This window comes from Rousettus aegyptiacus, unplaced genomic scaffold (genome assembly GCF_014176215.1).
Source record: "Rousettus aegyptiacus isolate mRouAeg1 unplaced genomic scaffold, mRouAeg1.p scaffold_m13_p_5, whole genome shotgun sequence".
NCBI classification, from domain to species: domain Eukaryota; kingdom Metazoa; phylum Chordata; class Mammalia; order Chiroptera; family Pteropodidae; genus Rousettus; species Rousettus aegyptiacus.
Genome location: NW_023416308.1, coordinates 76,457,022 through 76,478,614, shown reverse-complemented (window position 1 = coordinate 76,478,614; position 21,593 = coordinate 76,457,022). Strand labels below are relative to the sequence as shown.

Sequence of the window (21,593 nt, the reverse complement as noted above, 5' to 3'; positions counted from 1 at the left end):
GCCTTATTTGCCTCATTGCTTTCTCCTTTTAAAAATCTGAACCATTTGAAAGGAAGTTGCAGATACAGTGACACTAGATGACATTGAATACCTGAGCATGCAGCTTCTTAGATTAAGAATACCTGCTACACTGTCATAAACGCTAAGAAAAGGATGAATAATTTCACACTATCATCTAATACTCAATCCATATTAATATTTCTCTCAATTATCTCAAAATGTATTTTATGGCTGCTTGGGGGGAGCGGTGAGAAGGGATCCAGAATCCAGTCCATTTTCACTCATCACATTTGTTTGTTGGTCACTTTATTCTCTTTAAATCTAGAACAGGTGCCTCACGTTTTTCTCCCCAAAATAGAAAAATTTACAAAAGGAAATCATCTGTAATCTGACTACCTTTAGCTACCCACTGCTGGCATTTGGGTTTATTTCCTTCTAATTAAAAAAACTCTGAGTATATACGCATTTTTTAAAAATATCTCTATTGAGACGTTAATTCACATATCATATAATTCACTCATTTAGCTTCAATCCAATTCAATGTTTTTTAGCATATGCATAAATATACACAACCATTACTACACTCAATTTTAGATTGTTTCTGTCACCTCAAAAAAAAATTCCTATACTCTTTAGCTATCAACCCTCAACCCTAAGCAACCACAAATCTACTTTCTTTCTCTATAGATTTGCCTATTCTGGACATTTCATATAAGTGAAATTATATAATATGTGGTCTTTTGTGATTTTTTTCATGTAACATGTTTTCAAGGTTTATTTATGTTGTAGCATGTAACAATACTTCATTCCTTTTTATAGCCAAATAATATTGCATTGTGTATATAATCCACATTTTGTTTATCCATCTATCAGTTGATGGACATTTGGGTTGTTTCTACCTTTTGACTATTATGAATAATGCTGCTATAAACATTTGTGTTGAAGTTTTTGTATGGACATATATTTTAATTTCTCCTGGGTAGATACCTAGGAGTAGAATTGCTAAGTCATATAGTAACTCTTTTTTTTTTTAGCTGTTTGAGAAACTGCTGAGCTATTTTTTCAAAGTACTTGCACCATTTCGCATTCTAATCAGCAATCTATGAGGACTGATTTCAACACATCCTTGCCAACATTTGTTATTATCTGACTTTTTTATTATGACCATTCCTATGGATATGATAAGATATCTCATTGTGGCTTTGATTTGTATTGGATAACTAATGACATTGAGAATCTTTCCTTGTGTTTATTGTTCATTTTTATCTATTTGTTTATTTGTCCATCTTCTTTGGGAAAATGTCTAGTTAGATCCTTTACTCATTTTTAAATTGGGGAATTTTTTATTATTGAACTGTAATAGATTTTTATATATTCTAGATTTAAGTCCCTTATCCAATATATAATTTGGCTTGTCTTTTCATTTTCTTGATGGTATTCTCCAAAGCACGTTTTTTTATTTTGATGAAGTTTAATGTATGCATTTTTTTCTTTTGTTGATTGTGCTTTTGGTGATGACATTTGGGTTATTTCCAATTTGGGATTATTACAAATAAAGCTGCTTTGAATATTTGAATACATGTCTTTGTTTGGACATACGCTTTCATTTTCCCTTAGTAAATACCTGTAAGTATAATGACTGGGTTATTAGTAGGTTTATGTTGAACTTTTTAAGAAATCGCTAAACTGTTTTCCAAAGTGGTTGTACCATATTACATTCCCACCAAAAAGTGTATGAGAGTTCTAGTTGCTCCGTATACTCACCAACACATGATATGGTCAATCTTTTTAATTTTAGCCATTCTAATAGATGGGAGTGGCATCTCATTATAGTTTTAATTTGAATTTCCCTAATGATTAATAATAAGTTTGAGCATCTTGCATCTATGCTCATGAGAGACATTGATCTGTAGTTTTCTTTTTTTGTAATGTCTTTGTCTGGTTTTGGTATTAGTTAATGCCACCCTCAAAGAATGCATTTGAGAGTATTTCCTCTGCTTCTATCCCCTGGAAGAGACTGTAGAAAATTGGTATAATTTCTTCCTTAAATATTTGGTATAATTCACCAGTGAACCCATCTGGGTCTGGCGCTTTCTGTTTTAAAAAGTTATTAATTATTGATTCAATTTCTTTAATAGATATAGACCTATTCAGATTGTTTATTTCTTCTCGTATGATTTTTTGCAGATTGTGCCTTTCAAAGATTTGGTCTATTTCATCTTGGTTATCAAATTTGTGGGCATGGTTGTTCATAATAGTTCTTTATTATCCATTTAACGTTCATAAGATTTGTAGTGATGTCCTCCCTTTCATTTCTGATGTTAGTAATTTATGTCCTCTCTCTTTTTTCTTGATTAGCCTGGCTAGAGGTGTACTGATTTAATTAATCTTTGCTTAGAATCAATGTTTGCATCATTGATTTTTCTCTATTGATTTTCTGTTTCCAATTTCATTGATTTATGGCCTAATCCTTATTATTTCTTTTCTTTTCCTTCCTTTGGACATAATTTGCTTGTTTTTATAGTTTCCTAAAATGAAACTTAGATTATTGATTTCAGAACTTTCTTTCTTTCTAATGAATGAATTCAATACTTTAAATTCCCTGCAAACATTGCTTTCATTGCCTTTTACAAATTTGAATAGGTTATGTTTTCATTTTTATTTAGTTCAAAATATTTTTAAATTTCTATTGAGATTTCTTCTTTGACCTATATGTTATTTAGAAGTGTGTTATTTAATCTCTCTTTTTTAAAAAAAAGTCAATTATCTTTTGTTATGTATTTCTAGTTTAATTCTATTGTGGTCTGAAAGCAGACATTGTATGATTTCTATTCTTTTAAATTTGTTAATGTGTGTTTTATAGCCCACAATATAGTCTATCTTGGTGAATGTTCCATGTGAGCTTGAAAGGAATGTGTATTCTACTCTTGTTGGATGAAGTAGCCTGGAAATGTCAATTATATCCAGTTGTCTGATGGTGTTGTCGAGTTCAACTCTGTTCTTATTGATTTTCTGCTGCCAGATTGTCCATTTCTGATAGAGAGTGTGGAAGTTGCCAAGTATAATAATGCATTCACCTATTTCTCTATGTATTTCTACTAGTCTTTGTCTTTTGAACATCTTTCCATCTGCTTATTTACCACCATACATTTTTTTGCCCATTTTTTTTTTATTGGGGGTTTTGTTTTCTTGTGATTGAGTTTTGAGAGCTCTATATAATTTTTAGTGTGTTTTTTTGTTGTTGTTTTGTTTGTTTGTTTGTTTACAATTGTTATGGATACAACACCTTTCTTGGATGTGATTTGCAATAGTTTATCCTGGTCAAGTCTTGTCTTTTCATCTTCTTAACAGTGTCTTTCAACGAGCAGAAGTTCTTAATTTTGAGGAAGTCCAGTTTATCAATATTTTTCATTTATAGATCATGTTTCTGGTATTGTATCTATAAACTCTTTGCCTAACTCAAGGTCAGAAAGTTTCATTTCTTTGTTTGGTGTTCCTTCCTTTCAATTTTGTGTTTTCTATCTTACTTTTTTCCTAAAACTTTTTAAAGTTTTTCAAATCTATGAAAAAGTTGAAAGAGTAGTACCAGAAACACCCATATACACATATCCTGGGGTATGTCAATTGTTAACATTTTGCCACTTTTGCCTTATCTCCCTGGATATTTTCTCTCCAGAAACATTTGACCAAAAAAAAAAAAAATTGCAGAATTTTGTAACACCAACTTTTTGCAAAGTCTAAGCAAGCTGTCCTGGAAACATTCTTTAAAAAGCATCAAAAACAGCATGTGCCATTTACTACAATGGCTGCACTTCCCCATGTGAAGAGTTTGGGGGAAAAAGAGAGGAGTAAAGAAGAAAATAAAACTGTCTCTTCCCTTTATTTCAACTTCGTAATAGGAAGGATAAGGGAGCGAGCACTTGGCTGCAAGGTGGATGGGGAGGACAGACAGGGCTCAGATGCAAATCCCTGATTCCCACTGTAGCCCACAGTCCTGGGACCATTTCCTGCAGAAGAGCCCTCAGCTGGGAGGCCAGCATCTCCCTATGTGACCTTGAGCCAGTTCTGCCTTCTCTGGGCTTAGCTGATAAATGGAGATAAGGTATGATAACTTCTTTATTGTGAAAAGCTTGGTGTCCCTCCCTCCAACACCCCACTCCTAGTCCCATCTCTCCTTTAACCCTTTGCCTCTTGCTGGGGACTCAGGATCTCAGCTGCTTTTGCATGACATGCCAGTCCCCTTTTCAACCAACTCTCCATCTTTCAAGGCCCAGCTAGGGGTTCCTTTCCTCGAACTTCCCCCTACATCATCCAGTCCATAGAATCGTCCTTGTCTTTTCCTCTTTTCTTGCAACAAATCATTCACCTGTTGTGGGCCCCGTCTTTGTTAGAGGCTGCTTCACACCTATCTGACTCAATGCTCCCAACAATGTTCAAGGGAGGTTATCATGGCCATTTCGTAGATTAAGAAATATCCTCAGCACTCTGTGCAAGGTCAGTCACCCTAAATTAGGGCAGAGCCAGGCTTGCTCAGGCCACTGTCTCTGTATATAGAGATAGTGGAGTCTTTGTCTGCAAGCTCAGTGGTCAATGCACACAGAGGTCAAGTCCGTGTCTGATGTACCTGGAACCTACAACCTATCTCCCATCTCTATGAGTCTAAATCTGCCTCTTGCTTCAGAGTCTGGCCAACTGCAGAGTTGCTTCCTCCATAAGGCCTTCTCTGATTCACACTGGGAGTGATGTTCTTTTTCTGGATAACCCATACCCTGGAACCAGTGGCCTGATTCTTCTGCCTCTTCTATTCTCACTCAGAACCTCCCCTCCAAGTACCCATGGTCCTGCACCCTGGTGCTTAATCAGCTTCATTCAATACATTTTTAATGTTTCCTTTTAATTTATTTGCATTATCTCTTTATTGCATTAGCTCTTTCTAACATTTATTGATTTTTCTCTTTCCTTCTTTTACAATATTGTGTCTTTTTCCTATCAGTGCACTTCACTTATCGAAAATTTAGGAAAGAATAAAAATCGCCCCAAATTGTGCACAGATACCTATATTAACATTTTGGTGAACATCTTTTAGTATGATTTCTGTAGACATATATATTTTATAGAGCTGAGATCACACTGTATAAACAGTTCTAAAGTCTGTATTTTAAAAAATCTAATGTTACACCAAGGCCATTTTCCAAGTCATGAAAAATTACATGGGTCACACCCACTAAGATGGCAAGACAGATAATAACAAATGTGGCAAGGATATGGAGAAATTTGAATGCTTGTACACTGCAGGTGAGAATGTGAAACGGCACCATCCCTTGGGAAAACTATTGGCAGTTTCTCAAATAATTGAGCAAATAATTGAGTTATCCTATGGTCCAGCAATTTTGCTCCTAGGTATATATATTCAAGAGAAATGAAAACATATATCCACACAAAAACTTGTACATGAATGTTGTTAGCAGCATTGATCATAATGGCCCCAAACTGGGAACAACCCAAATGTCCGTCAGCTTAATGCATGGATAAACGAAATGTGATGTATCTATGAAGTGGAATATTATTCAGCCATAAAAAAATAAAGTATTAATACATATTAACACATGGATGAACCTTGGAAACATTATAATAAATGAAAAAAGTCAGACACAGAAGATCATATATTCTATGATTCCATTTTCATTAAATGTCCAGAATAGCAAATCTGTAGAGATAGAAAGTAGATTTGTAGGCTAGGTTGGGGTGGGGGGGGGGAGGTTTGGTAGCAAATAAGGAATGGTTGCTAATGGGTTTAATTGGAGGGGGGCGATGAAAATGTTCTAAAATTGATTATGGTGATCATTGCAAAACTTTGTGAGTATACTAAAAACCATTGAATTGTACACTTTAAGTGTGTAAATTGTTATGTGAATTACGTATCAATAAAGCTGTTATAATTAGACACAAAAGAACTCTGTGACAGCATTTTCAGTGTCTGTAGACATTATTCCTTTGCACAGCTGCATCATAATTTATTTCGATTTCTATTGTTGTACCCTTATGTTTTCTATTAATTCCTTTGTTTCAAAAGATTTGAACAGTAAAAGACGAATTGAATATTATAATGAACCCCTGTACCCATCACCCACTTCAATAATTATCAACACGATTTTTGTTTTTACAAACATGGATATGCTGATTATTATGTGCACGAATCTTTGTCCACATTCCACACTGTTTCCTTCCATTTATACTGAATTCGATTCAATTCAAACTACTTCCTCAAACCCTCACAATGGACTGTAGGCACACAGGAGGGATGTGATAGATCAGACTCTATTGTGCACTTTGGGGGCTCCTAGTCTGGTGTGGGAGGTAGATATTGGATTGTGATCAGTAGAGGCAGGGGCTGTGTAATTGGAAAGTGCCATCCTCCTATTACCCAGGAAGGTCACCTCCACATACTGAAATCATTCCATTCAGGGAGCCTTTTTCCCAAACCTCTGCCTGGTTCTGTCTTTCTCCCCCTTCTGCCACAGGGAGGCACCAGAGTCACTCTTTCACAGGCTCTTCTGGACGCTCTATCACCAGAAACTTGGATGAGTGGCCGGGGTGGGTTTTGTGGCCCTTCTCCTAATGACCCTGACCTGGTGATGATCCTCTTTTGGCCTTAGGAACCTCATATGGAAAATGAAGAAGGCAAATGCAGTGAGCCATCTGGACCCGCCAATGCTGTAATCTGGTCTCCAACCTTTAGCCAGCTCTCATTAGCAGTATGTCCTGGGCTCATTCCCCAGCACCTACTTCCGGGTAGTCCAGGGGCTCCATCTGAGTGCTTCTCCATTCTGGGTCCCAGAAGAGACTAATGCCTACCAAGGCAACTTCCCACTTTTTTACAGTTGCCTGCAGGAGGCAGCTCATTACCCTAGGAGTGACTCAGGCAGCAAACTTAGTGGAGGCACACACCTGGTGGGTAAGAGGTCTGCCTGCTGATGCCTCACAGCTGCCTGCACTGCGAGCCACTCCGGTGTAAGCAGTGTCAGGGACACACGACTCAAGGAGCAAGTTTGGGTTGTGGGTGGAGGAAGAGAAAATGAGTCCCCAGAGACTTCCAAAGGCCCAACCTATCTGATGCCCAGCCTAGGCCAGAGGAGACTTGGCCCCTGGTAGACAAAGTCTGCAAAAGGCCATGAGGGCTGATGTGTCCAGCATAGCCGAAGGCTGAGTCAAGGGAAAGGGTGTTTGCTTTCCTGAGAAGGCTTCTTCTGAGATGAAGGGTTTCCAGTCTTGTAGCTTTTCTGTCTTGGCCAATGCAAGGGACAGCGGGTCAGGCTCTGAGCTCTGTCTGGATGTCTGTCTCTCCTGAGGGTGCTCTTTCATCTGTGACTCCAACACCACCCTATTGGCCTTGCCCCAGCTTGTCCCTGGCCCTCCCCAGATGCCTCTTCTTAATGAGTGAGCCAGGCCAGAAGCCACTCCCCAGATGGCCAAGCAGTTCAGTCACAAGGGGAAGGAAGTACCGTCTTATATATCCTGAGCACCTACTGTGTATCAGGCTAGCCCTGGGCTATTATGTACACATTATCACATTCCTTCCTCACAGCAACAGCCCAAGGAGGCAACTATTATATGCTCATTTCACAGAGGAGGAAGTTGAAGCTCAGCCCAGCAATGTGAGGACTCAAGTCCAGGCTGGTCTAACTCATGCCTGTGTCTCCTTACTTCTCCCCACCTGCTTTCTGCACACGCTCTGAGTCGTGCTCAACTCCTCCCTCACCTACTCATCCTCACTGCTGCTTTACTCGTGCACTCATCCATGTCCACTCAGTTGCACCCATGCTCCCAAGCTCACATGCACCAAGGTGGGTGCACATGTGTAGCCCAGACCGGCAGCCCTGACTGCTACTTATCAGCCATGAAAACTGGAGCAAGTCACTTAACTTCTGTGAACCTCAATTGTCTCATCTCATTGAAGTTATGATAATTAAATGACATACTGTATGTAACATTGTTAGTACTTTGCCTGTCCATAGTGCTCAGCTAAGGTTAGCTATTTAAAAAATTTTTTTAGCTACTTTCATTATTATTATACACATAAATCTTTGTACACTCTCTACACATGCGACAAGCCACATGCAATATATGCAGGGCCACAAGGATTGCCATGGACGCCTATTCACCCACACAGGACCCACAATGAAACAATCACCTGCTATATCATGTGCCAAGGTGCTGTGCCAGGTTCTCCTGGGGTGGGGATGGGTAATACCTGTGAAACAGAGGACAAGGAGCCTGATCTAAGGGTCCATCCAGATTGGCAGGGAAGTAAGATTCATGACCAACGTGTGGTTTGCAGACCAATCTCAGGCCTTGTTAGAACTTTGAAGAATCTCATTTACACCTCACCCCAGACCTTCTGAATCAGAATCTGCATTTAGTTAGATCCTCAGAGCACCGATACAGAGAGGAGGGAAGTAGGAAGAACTACTATCCCTGAATGAGAAGGGCATGGCCCTGGGCTGCTACTTCTCAGCCATGAGAACTTGAGCAAGTCACTTAATTTCTGTGAACCTCAATTATCTCATCTCATCAGAGTTGTTATGATAATTAAATGAAATATTGTATCTCCAAGCTACTTTTAAAGCAGGCTGCTATACCTCCTGGTTCCTCTTCCGTGCTTGGAAGTGGTGCTAAGGTGTGAGGTTATCCAGCTCAGCCTCGGGAGGACAGGCTGCCCCCCTCAACCCTATTCTAGAAGAATGTAAATAACAAGGTCACTCCTGGTCCTTCCCAAGCCTCTGACAGGCTGGGAACCACATCAGGGCTCGTGCAACTGGTAGAGGGTGCCTGCCCTTCAATCCCCATCCTAAAATGTGTCCATACTCATTTGTGACTCTCCCACCCAGTATCATGGCAGGGTCACTGCCAGAACTCTAGCTGACCTTGCTCGCCTCGAGTCGGGTATAGGCTCAGTCCCTTGGGGACGTGGGGCCTGAAGCCTGGGCCAGTGTCCCCTCCCTATCCCCGCTGGGGCTAATTTTAGGGCTGCCTTGACAGCTGCCTCAGCTCAGCTTGGGTCAGTTCCTAGTCGCTCAGTGTTGGGGTCAGTTGGAATCAGTTGGAGAGTGGGCCAGGCCAGCTCCAGATTTGGCTGCAACAGTTGAAACTGGAATCCTTAACCCCTGGCCACCATCCCCACTGCCCAAAGAGCCCCTCTCAGTGCTGACCAGCAGGATGGGATGGGAACTGGTCTTGCTCTCAGCCTCTGCAGACAAATCCCATGGAAACCTGGAAGTCACAGAGATCAGAGAGCTCAGGACCTTGAAGATCCTGTAGCTCAGCATCTTGGAAAAGGGCAGAGGGACCAAAGTCTTGGCCAGAGTCACAAGCAAGTGGTGACAATGCTGGGGTTGGAGCCTGAGTCTCCTGGTGCCCAGCTGGATTCCGGGGCTGGGTAGAAATGCAGAGGGGCTTAGCATCTAAAATAGCCCATGGAGGTCAAGCCTGGGCATTAGTGCCATATTGCCTGGAGGGTGCAGAGAGGGGACTCTTCTCAGGGTCTCTCCCTGATGCCAACCCAATATATACTTTCTGAGCCCCCTTGCTGTGCCCGCTGTCAAGGATTCAGGAATAGGTAGCATCTGTGATAGTTGACACAGAAAGCATTTTAGCCTCTAAGGACAAGGGATGGAGTTCTTGCTTTGTCCCCAGCATTCTGGTCCTTGGTTTCCTCCCTGGTGGAATGGACATGGACATACTCACAGACTGGTTGGGAGAAACAGAGGAGATGAATGGAAGAAGGTAAGAGTAGTGGGTACTCCAAAGTGAGCTGAGCCCACAGAGCTGCCCGCTAGCTGAGAACCTAGCCTCCTTCCCGTGCAGAACCTAGGTCCTGAGTGGCTCCCACAGTCTTCACCCCCTCTGCCCCTATCCCCACCCTGTCCCTCACCCAGTGGTGTTGCAAGGGAAAAGGGAAACAGATCTTGACTCTCACCAGGGCAAGAAGGAAGAGAAATGCAAGCAGGGGTCACAGAGGTTAGCTGTGGTTCTCCCTCCTCCCTAAATCTGCAGCTTTGCTCCTTCTGTTCCCTCTGCTCCTGCCTCTTGTCATGCTCTTTTCACTATTGTCTCCTGACCTCCCCAACCTCACTACCTCCCCATTCCTTCCTCCCAATTCCTCTGAATCCTCTCACCCTAGAGCCCTATGCCTTGGCCCTCATGGTTCCCTGGGGTCGTGTCTGCAAGTGGGAGTGTGGGCGAACATGTGTGCACATGGGACTTTGATGTACATGGCTGACATTCAATAAATATTTAACTGCCCACCTCAAATCCTTTTTGAAACAAGACTATGTATCTATGAGTAAATAGATAAACATTGACTAACGTTCAAAGTACATACGTGCTCTGAGAAAAGCCGTTTTATCTATTTCCCCTGGGTAACAAGTTGATTCCTACTGTGGACTCTCCAGATGGCTGAATGGGGAAGAATCTATGGATTGGGAAGGAGGGAGGCATTCCGGGTGGAGATAAAACCTTGAGCCAAGGCTGGGAGGTGGAAAATGCTCAGAAGTCAGTGGACTGGCAGTGGAGATGAGCTGGTGAGGCAGGCAGGGTCTAGATCAAGAAGCGCCTAGAATGCTAGGCCAAAGAACTGACTTTGTCCTGAGAGAAGGAGGAAGCCATGGAAGGATTTTGAGCAGGAGAGTGACAAGGCTGGATTTGCTGCTGATAAGGTCTCTCTCTGGCTGCTGCATGAAGCATAGATTGAAAGCAGAGGGAGTAATGTCAAAGAGCCAGCCCTCTTCTTTCAAGGTTCAGGGGAGAGAAGGTGAAGTATAAACATAGGCGAGGCTGCTGAAAGTAAGAAGTGGACAATCCCCACGATGTCACAGGAAGATAGCCAGGACTGAGTAAGGGATAGGATAAGGGCAAGGAGAGACTGAGAGGAAGCTTCGTGATCTCAGGTTCCTGGCCAAGATGACCAGCTGGCTGGAGGCACCCTCGCTGAGGCTGAGAGAGGAGCAGGTCTGGGGAAAGATGTAGAGTTCAGCTTTGGACATACTAGAGAGATGATATGGCTAGAGATGGAGATGCCTAGACCAGTCAGAGGGCTGAGGCCAGATTCTCTCTGAGTAACATTCTCTGGCTGACTTTGAAGTGTCCCAGGTACCCCCAGGACAGTCTCTTAGGACCCGCCCACCCATGGTCTCCAAGACAAACAGGACCTGAACTTAGGCTCCAGGGAAGGACAGGGGATAGGGGCCCCAAAGGGTCTGATCAGGATGGAGGGGATGGTCTGGGGCCAAAGGATAAGCGATACCCCAGGGTAGGGCAGGAGGGGCTGGAGCACAGGCTAGGGGTGGAGTAAGAACAAGCCAAAGGCAGGCTAGGCTGATAGACCTTAGACATCAGTCAGTCCAACGCCATCATTGCACAGAATGGCAGAACAAGGCCTAGCAGTGGGCAACACAGAAAGGCAGACAAGTCATCAGCTGCTGGCTAAAGGCTGTCCCTTGGGCCACACGGACTGAAAGTGGTCAGACGCTTGGCGTGATTTTGAGATTGAGCTTCCTGGCCATGCTCAAATATTGTGGGCTTGTGCGGTCCAGAAGGCTGCGCTGGGGCAGACAGGTGAGAACCCAACCCCTTACCAAGCAGCATCCCTTAAATCCACTATCTGTCCATTCCGGCCCTGTATTGTTCCTTTCTCAGTCCTAGGATGCAGCCTGGGCTGCAGCTGGAGGAGGAAGCCGCAGAGCCTGACCCAGGGAGCTTAGAGCTCAGCACAGAGCCGTGCTGCTAGCAGAGGCTGCAGTGCGTGTCTGAGGATGCGAGGACTGTGGCACCATGTAATGTGTTCCACACAAAGCGAGATGTAATAGAGGCAATTATCTTTAACAAATGCTTATTCAGCACCTACTCAGTGCCAGGCTATGTTCTAGGATTTTGAGACAGTGACCAGGATTTATGTTTGAACTAGAGGCTGAAAATCAACAAACTAATACATATGTCAAGGAGGGAAAAGTGAGATGAAGAAACAGAACAGTTGGGAGTGTGGATGAAATGGCTATTTGATAGAAAAAGCACTGCTTGTAGGCCTGACTGCCTGGGTAACTTTGGCTAAGTCCCTGGCCCCATTCCCCACCTCAGTCTCCATTGGGAGTTGAGCTGAGTCATCTCTGAGGGCCTCACCTGGCCTGGCTATTAGAAGGGGCTGAGGGGGCTGGCCGGTCAATAAACCATCTAAAAGTCCTGCTTTTCCCATGTAGTCCAGACCCACCCACCTGCTCTTATCCATGAGCCCTTCCCCCACCCTGTACCTCTGCCAACTCAGCTCCTCCTGGCAGGGAGTTCAGTAGGAGCCGAGGAGCCAAGGCCAAGGCATTACTCTAGATTTAGCCTGGCAGGTGGAACTGACTCACCTGGAGGAGTCAGGATCCAGGAAGTTGCCTGGGGTGGGCGTGTGTCTGAGGAGGAACCTAGAGGCTCACTGCCTTGTCTCACCTGGAGGGCCCTGCCTTTCCTGAGCATCCCCCACCCTTACCAGGGTCCTTCTGCTCTCCTGGAGGCCCATATTGCAGCCATCGAGTTTTCAGGGGCCCAAGAGTTTGCCAGTGCCTGTTCCCTCTGGGCATCAGTCTCCTAGTACACATACGGGGGGAGCAATGGGGCTAAATAATCCTCAATGTTCCTTCCAGCTCTAAATCCCTGTTTTGTTGAGTATGTTGCAGGAGGCCCAGGACTTCTTTGATGGTTCTCAAGAGTCTCAAGGCAGAGGTGAGTGGCAGATTCTGAAATGGGGGTTGGGGTGGAAAAAGGATTGTCAGATTCAGCAAATAGAAATGTAAATTTGAGATAAGCAATGAATTATTTTTTAGTATAGGCATGTCCTAAATATTATTTATGCTAATGAATTATTCATCATTTATCTGAAATTTAAATTTAACTGGCATCTTGTATTTTTTCTAGCAACTCCAGGTGGAGAAGGTGATTGGAGCTGAGACTTCAACAAAGGAAGGTCCTAGACTCTCAGACTCTGGATTCTTTATTTGTGGCCTTCTCAATGGCTCGTTGGGATATAGGTGGACAAGGGAAAGAGAGTCAGCAGCCGGGGGACACCAAGAGTTGTATAGAGAGGCAGAGAGGCCCCTGAATCCCAAGAGGCAGTGCCTGAACTCCTGCCCCTACCCAGCTAACCTCACCACTGATCCTTTCAATAAGGCAGGCAGGTCTCCCCACTGTCTCCTGGACAGCCGAGACTCATTCCTACTTCCACAGCCTTGCTCTATTCCTGTCCCCTTCCCTCCTATACAAACTCTACCTACTTCAGGAACCCTCCCTTAGTTATTCTTTAGCATCAAGACTGCTCCTCTGAGTTCCCAGAGTTCTGTCAGACTCATTGTCTGACATTGACACAGAGCCATTCAATCTGCTGAGCACTCTCTATGCAGCAGGATCTGTAGCAGGCACCAGACATAACAGCAGTGATCAGAACAGACACAGTCTCCACTTCCATGAAGCTTACAGGTTAGTGGGGAGACAGATAAATGATCACAAAATGGGGAGTTAACTGCCCTTTCACTAGGACTGAAGGAAGAGTCCACGTGACTGAAGGCTTCATACAGGTGGGGCCCATGTCGTATTTTTTTCAGGTTCTACTACAGAGCAGATTTCAATCAATATTAATGGAAGAAATGAAAATGCTGGGGGAGAACAGAGGAGGGAGAGCTTCCCAGGAGACCTTCCCCATCAGAGTCGAAAAAAGGACCTTCTAGATGGAGGGAAGAGTACAGGTGAATGCCTGGCACGTGGAGCAGGGAGAGGGGTTTGGCCTGCGTGGAGGAAGAGCATTGCGGACCAGGCTGAGAGGTCACCAGGCAAAGAGCCGGAACTGCACACCCCGTCGGGTGCTGCGGATCCATGACTTGGGGAGGCTTCATATCGTGGTGTGCCGCTGCTCAAAGTGGTCTGTCCTGTGAGCGTCTACATTTCCAGGGGCAAGGGCTGGATCTTCCTCTTCTCTCATGCCCTCTAGGACTGAGCTGAGAACTCAACACAGGAGAAGGATTGATAGAGGGTTGGATGCGGCTGCTCTAGTCTGACTGAGAGAATCAATTACACTGTACTGTTCTCTTCCCTTGGACATCAGATGTTGCTGGGGCAATTTTAGTAGGTGATCATAGTCACTCAGCAATATTAGGAAAGATGAGTGGCTTCCTGCCCTACATGGAGGCCCTTGTAGCATTTAACATGTTTACCTTCACAGCCATGGTCTGGGTTGGTGCAGAGACAGTGAAAGACAATGTTTACCTACCCAACACTGAGCCTCTACTGAATGAGCCAGACCCCCTGCAGACATCATCTCCAGTGCCAGATTTAAAAAGAAGAAACTGAAGCTCAGAGAGTTTAGGTGATTTTCCCAGGGAATTTAGGTGCTAGGAGTTTAGGCTAAGCCAAGATTTTAACCCAGTGTTGCCCAATGTTGAGGTTCCAGCTCCTGTTACACTTAGCTGCCCTTATGTTTAAATGTAATCTCTGAGATGTTGCTTAATTTTTGGGCACTCAAAAGGCACTCCAGCTTTATGCAATTTTGATCTTAGTTACTTATGTTGCAGATGCCACCAGAGCTGTTGCTTGTCCATGAACTTCTGCAATGGCCTTTGCCCAGAGACAGTACGCTATGGAAGGAGGGAAGAAGCAGGAAGGCAGGAATGAGGATGACTTCTCAGGGGGTTCATTGGCACTTTCCCCAGGTGCCCCACCCTGCCTCCGGCCCACAGCCCTACCCTGCTCTGAGTCAGCACTCCGGGGATAACTAGGCCCTGTGCATGCAGCAGTGTTCCTGCTCTGCAGCCCAGGCTCACACCATCCTCCCCACACCACCCTGGAAGTACTTCACTCCCTCAAGGTATTCAGTGACCACAATCTGCCCTACTGCTGGGCAAGCTTCTTCCTGGGTGTGTAGCATGCCATGTCTCCACTGCTAGACTATGAAGGCCTTGAGGACAGTGTAAACCCCTAAAAGGAATTTTTCTGCCAACAAAGACTCCTTGTGGTTGACTGGGCCTAAATACATAGCCAGAATCTAGCAGCGACTGCTGACAGAGGCCTTTCATGCATTCTACATTTCAGGTGAAAGCTGTAGACTGAACTTTCGACCTCTTGCACTGGACTTCTGCTGAGTCAACCCTCATAAAAAGAGTTCCCGGTATCATATTTTGACCAACAAACTGAGACCTGCTGGTCCAATAGAAACTGTGCAACTATATCCTCATTTGCATCTACACTGACCAGTCAGAGCTGTTCCCTAATGACCGATCAGAACACATGACTCTGACAGATCAGGACTGTGGGATTTGGACCGTTCAGCTGTGCAAATTTGGTTTCTTCCTCTGCATAAAATAGACCAATCAGGAACCAGGGCAGGCACTTTCTCTATAAAAGGCAGCCTCCCCTTGGTTTCTTTCAGAAGCTGTGTTTCCCCATTTGCAAACTGTGTCACCTTAATAAAGTTTATTCTTTTTCTATACCACAGACTGGGAATTTCTGTTGACTACAGGGACTTCACATTCTCTTAATAAGCACCTACTGACAGTCTTTGCGGATAGTTGCCACAATTTCCTGCTTCTACAGTCCTTGGATGGAACCTAGCACTGGACCCCCACCCCCACAGCCACTCAGAGCCAGCCCTCTGCCACTTCCTCACAACGCCGTCGGACTCCCCCAAGGTCCCCACCGCTGTTACCTCTCCTCAGCCACTGCCGTGACAACTGCGTGTTCCTCACATGTACTCCGGAACTATCACCAGGACTCAGAGGCTGCAGCCAACTGTCAGATCATCCTGGAGCTCTACACCACCTACCACTACCTGTCTATGTCTTACTACTTTGACCACACAATGATGTAGCTTTGAAGAACTTTGCCAAATACGTCCCTCATTAATCTCACGAGGAGAGGGAACATGCTGAGAAACTGACGAAGCCCCAAAATCAACGAGGTGGCTGACTTCCTTTAGGATATCAAGAAACCTCACTATGACAACTGGGAGAATGGGTTGAATGCAATGGAGTGTGCGGTACACTTTGGACAAAAATGTGAATCAGTCACTACTGGAATTGTACTAACTGGCCACTGACAAAAATGACACTCATTTGTGTGACTTCATTGAGACTCATTACCTAAGTGAGCAGGTGAAACCTATCAAAGGACTGGGTGACCACATAACCAACTTGCGCAAGATGGGGGCCCCTGATCCTGGCACGGCAGATTCTCTCTTTGACGAGCACACCCTGGGAGACAGTGAGGAGAGCTAAGTGTTATGCTGGCTTCTCATAGCCACTGGGGTGACTTCTCTGGTCACCAAGACAGTGCATGCAAGTTGGGATTATCTTTACCTTTTCTGTAAGTTGTACTAAATCGTCTACTTATGTTCTTTCATTATCCTTCAGATAAAGTAATTTAGTATCCCCGCCAAAAAAATTAAGCACCTACTGTGTGCCAGGAACAGTGCTGGGCATCAGGGTACAACTGAGATGGATATACCCTGAGACTTCCAACTGTTCTGCCAACCTGGCTGCCCTTGGGTGTCCCACTCAGGCCTCCTCCTGGTCTTTCAACTAAAGGAATAATGTCTGGTGCACCACAGATATTCCAGATGCTCAGGCCACATTAACCCAGGTCTTGGACTTCCTAGACATCCCTGTTCCTCTCCAGGTGTGTCCCTAATACAGGGCAAGTCCTCACAGGGGAAGACATGGGCAGTTTTAGTGATGATTTATATGATGACGGCCCTGGTGAATATTAGGTACTATTGGGTGCAGACATGCACAAGACTCTGAGAGCCACTCTGCAACAGTCTCCTCACCAGTAACCTTCAGAATCAAGTTTGGCCATGGATAAATCTCTTTTGTTTTCTTCCATTACCTCCAGGATCCAGCCAGCCCTCTCTCTTTACTCAGTCTTCTGTATCCTAATGGACTTGTGGCCTTGGTAGCAGGTGCCACTTCCCAGGAGCCTGTGGACTTCTCATAGGCTTTATACAAGAATCTTGACAGGAGCCTGAGACCTTATATCAGATACTCTGCTAAGCACGTTATATGAATTATCTCATCTCATCCTCAACGATCCTATAAAATACACATTATCATTATCATCCTTGCTTTACAGTTGTGAAAACTGAGGGTCAGTGGTTTTAAATAAATTAATAAGTGGAGTCTATGGCCATGCTACCCTGAACGTGCCTGATCTCGGAAGTCTGGTCTCGGAAGTTAAGCAGGGTCAGACCTGGTTAATACCTGGATAGGAGACTACCTAGGAAGACCAGGTGCTGTAGGCGTTAAAAAAATTAATAAGTGGCGGAATCAGCATTTGAATCTAGGGTTGTCTATTCCAAACCATTCCTTTTAAATTCTATACTTCCCTGCCCTGCATTTGTATTTGAGAAAGACATCCATGATATCCTCATGTACCAAATGGAGGAATGTTTGCTCAGTAGAGAAGGATATGACCCCTGGTTAGTGGGTGGGAGCATCTGTAGATACTATGTTGGATTAAGATATTCTACTGTTGACTTCTAACTATCAGGCCTCAAGACTCCACCCTGTGGAAAGACAGGTGTCCCATCTAAAGTTCTTCCTGGTATAAGTCCCCTAGAGAAGATGTGTGGTCCAGGGCCTGGAAAGCGGAACTGCTGTGGGGTCCGAGTCTATGGAAGAGAAAACCCAACTTCTTAGTCTGGATTTTTCAAGGTATTGGCGTTTAGAGGGATGCTCCCAAATCGGGAAGAGGCAGGTCAGGAACTTGGAAAGCAGCCGTTGCAATCAGGCGAGGCCTCATTTTTTTCTCCTGGGATCAATTAGCACTCTGAGAAAGAGTGTCACATGATACACCAAACTGCTTAGCAGATCGCACTCCACTCTGTTCATTTCCCTATTGTTATCTCTATCTGAACGGCCTTGTAACAGCCCTTATAAAAATTTTTAAAGGATGTATTTTTTAGATAATATTTTTAAGTAAACTTTAAAAATAAACTTTTTATAAGAACAGTTCTATATTTACAGAAAAGTTGCAAAGATAGTACAGAGGATCCTTGCACACCCCAACCCATTTTCCTCTATTGTAACATTGTATGTTTGTCACAATTAATGAACCAATATTGACACATTATTATTAACTAACTAAAGTCTATACTTTATTTGGATTTCCTTAGCTTTAACTTAATGTCCCTTTCTTGTCCAAAGATACCATGTCACATTAATCATGCCTCCTTACCCTCTTTTTGCTCTGGGATGGTTGCTCAAACTTTCCTTGTTTTTGATGACCTTGAGAGTTTTGGGAAGTATTGGTCAGGTATTGTGTAGACTATCTCTCAATTTAAGTTTTTCTAATGTTTTTCTCATGATTAGATGAGATTCATGAGTTCTTAAGAGTAAGACCACAGAGATAAAGTGCCATTCTCATCACATAAGATCAAAAGTATATACTATCACCATGACTCACCACTGTGCATGTTAACCCTGATCACATGGCCAAGGTTATGTTTGTCAGGTTTCTCCACTGCGAAGTTACTAAGAGGATGCATCTGTGTATCCCCGACCCAGGTCACTAAGATGGGAGGGGACAGCACTCCTGGAGGTCTGCATGGTGGTGATAATACTAACCAGCGAGAGAAACTCCAGTGTCGAAGGCGAATCTCAGAGGGTAGCCCCCTCTCAGCTTCAAAGGTTTGGAGCTCTACCAGCTTTAGCAGGTAGCAGTTCTCATTCATTTCAGTGTCCCCACTGTCTGCACAAGGCTGTCCGATGAATGTATTGAACATTATTTTCTTTTGCAGCTGCAATTTTTTTTTTAAGCAAGGCAAACCTTACTGATTGCAAGGGACTAAGGAACTTGTCAGCTTACAATCCCTTATTTTTTATTTTTTTTATGCCTTACAGCACCTAATCTTTCTAGGCGGTCTCCCATCTAAGTACTAATCAGGCTTGACCCTGCTTAGCTTCCGAGATCAGACGGGATTAGGCTTGCTCAGGGTAGCATGGCCATAGACTGCGGATGTATTTTTTTAATTGAGGTAAAATTCACTTAACATAAAACTAACCATCTTAATGTGTACAATTCAGTGGCATTTATACATTCACAGTGTTGTGCAACCACCCTTTCTATCAAAATGCTTTCATCACCCCAAAAGAAAATCTCATACCATTAAGCAGTAATTTTGTATTCCCCTCTCCTCTCAGCCCCTGTACCTATACTGGATAGTTCACATAAATGGGATCATATAATATGTGACCTTTTGTGTCTGGCTTCCTTCACACAAAATAATGTTTTCAAGGTTCATCTGCGTTGTAGCATGTGTCAGAACTTCATTCCTGTTTATGGCTGAGTAATGTTCCATTGTGCATATATACCTACTTTGTTTAACCATTCATGCATTAAAGGACATTTAAATAGTTTCTACCTTTTGGCTGTTGTGAATAGTGCTGCTATGAATATTCTATATAAGTATTTGTTTTAATACCTGTTTTTCAGTTCTTTTTTTGTATATATCTATGCCTGATTGGATGTTTTAAAAAGGCGATATTTCTTCACAGGTATTTAGGAAGCCGATTGAACTTATACAGGGGCTCTGGTTAAGGAGATTCTATCTTGGACCCAGTTCAGGTTATCATTGTATCAGTAGATTAGATAAAGACATGACATACATGTATCAGATTTACCCATGACAAAAAGCCAAGAGGAAAAGCTAAAAATCATAATGCAAATATATAAAGAGAGCAAAGTATCAAGATTTGTGGTAAGTTTCTTCAAATGATTGTCCAAGTACAGCATGTGGAAGAACTGGTTTGCCAACAATTATGCAAAAAAAAAAAAAAAAAAAAGAAGAAGCTCAGAGTTTGAGCTGACCACAAACTCTACATGAGCCAAGGCAATGGCTATGAAATAAGCAAACACAAATATAGGTTGTATTAACAGAGGCATGGCATCCAGAACAGAGAAGGCTGATTGCTCTCCTCTGTTTCACATGCTGCCAGACCCACTTGGAGTTCTGACACTTCTCTGACATGCTGGGATATGCTCTGGGTCAAGAGAAAGTGACCAGACTACAGAGACCTGGAAACCAGGTCATGTGACAAGTGAGCAGAGGAATCAAGTGTAGGCAGGATGGCTGCAGCAGGATCTTTGTTGCTCAGGGTTGGCAGGATGGTTTCTGAGGAAGAGGCTTTTTTCCTAACAAGGTGTGATTTCCCTTCCTTGTGGTGTTGGGTGTGTGCAATGAGCAGGAGAAAGATTCGGAAGTGAACCCAGGTGACTCTGGGAGTCAGATGACTTCCCTGGGGTTTTTCAACATTGAGAAACAGATTTCGTCTGAGGAGGAAAGGGGCAGAGAAAACTAAGTTAGTGGTGTTGCTTTTGTCTTCTCCTCCTTCCCCTTCTTCTTCACCTCCTCTCCTATTCCTCTCTTCCTTCTCCCTCCCCCTCTTCCTCCACATTGGAACCTAGCACCATTCTATCCTGGGAAGAGGCAGCTAAATCCTGATACAGGTTAAGGGTTTTTGTTGGAATAATGGACTGAAATCAACAAGGTAGGATTTAACTTGCTAGGCTGTAAAACTTCAGAAAAATGCTTGTGCCATTATAGTGAATAAAAAAACAGAATGCATGATTATATATACCTTATGGCTAGGTTAAAATGCGTAGAAAACTCTAGTATAAAACACACCAAAATTTTAACATCAGTTATCTCTGGGAATCAGGAATTTTTTATTTCGCTTTATATTTTTCTGTATGTTTCAAATGTTTTGTGATGAGAAGTCAGGAAAAACACTTTGTTGTGAGCAAATGTAACTGGGATGAGATAGACGTGCGGTGCCACGGGAGCAGAGCCTGCAGTTTTTGCCTGGCCACTTCTTGCCTAGCCCTAGGCTGGCCGTGCGGCACACCCACCTCTGGTGCCCACTCTCAGTGGTTCTTCTGGTCCCCTGGACCTCCCCACACAGGGACCTATTCCCAGTAGGTACTTTGGAAACTTTAGCAAACACATGACGTTTTGCTTGAAGAGCCATACAAATAAGTGACTCTAGAGTAGAAAAGAGAGCCCTAGTTCACTCTCAGGTAGAAAAAACCCAAGGGGGGGGGACCACAAATTGGCAGCAGCCAATGGTGTTGGGCAATTTTCGGGGGGGGGGGGCAGGCCTCTCCCCGTGTTGTTGCAGTTGGGCTTCAGCCTGGGGGGACCCACGTTGGCATGTGACATGGACTGGCAGAGAGAGGGTCTTGAGGAGTCAGGGGCAGTGTGTGCAGCTCACACTGTCTCCAGGCATTGCACATGAGAGCCTGGATTCACTGAGCACCTCCCTAGGGCTGCCCTGGGTTGACCCTTTATACACATTTGTTTAATCCACCAGCTTGGTGTCACTGTCCCATTTTACCTACAAGAAAACTGAGGCTCAGAAAGATTAAGCACCAAGTCACCTAGGTGGCACACAACAGAGGTGCTCTTAACCACTATGGCACCACCTCAAAATAGCCTACCACCCTTCAGCTTTCTGCTTGGTTATATTACCTGTTTCTCACCCTTTTGGACTTTGATGTGGCCCCACTGATGGTTTGGT

At 43.9% G+C, this 21,593-nt stretch overlaps 3 pseudogenes; 2 read left to right on the top strand and 1 right to left on the bottom strand.

Moving 5' to 3' along the window:
• The first annotated feature begins 12,946 nt into the window (after positions 1-12,946).
• Positions 12,947-16,752, top strand: LOC107519126 (annotated as a pseudogene).
• A 442-nt stretch (positions 16,753-17,194) lies between these two features.
• LOC118603643 lies at positions 17,195-17,317 on the top strand (annotated as a pseudogene).
• Positions 17,318-18,908: 1,591 nt separating this feature from the next.
• Positions 18,909-19,027, bottom strand: LOC118603139 (annotated as a pseudogene).
• Positions 19,028-21,593: the final 2,566 nt, after the last annotated feature.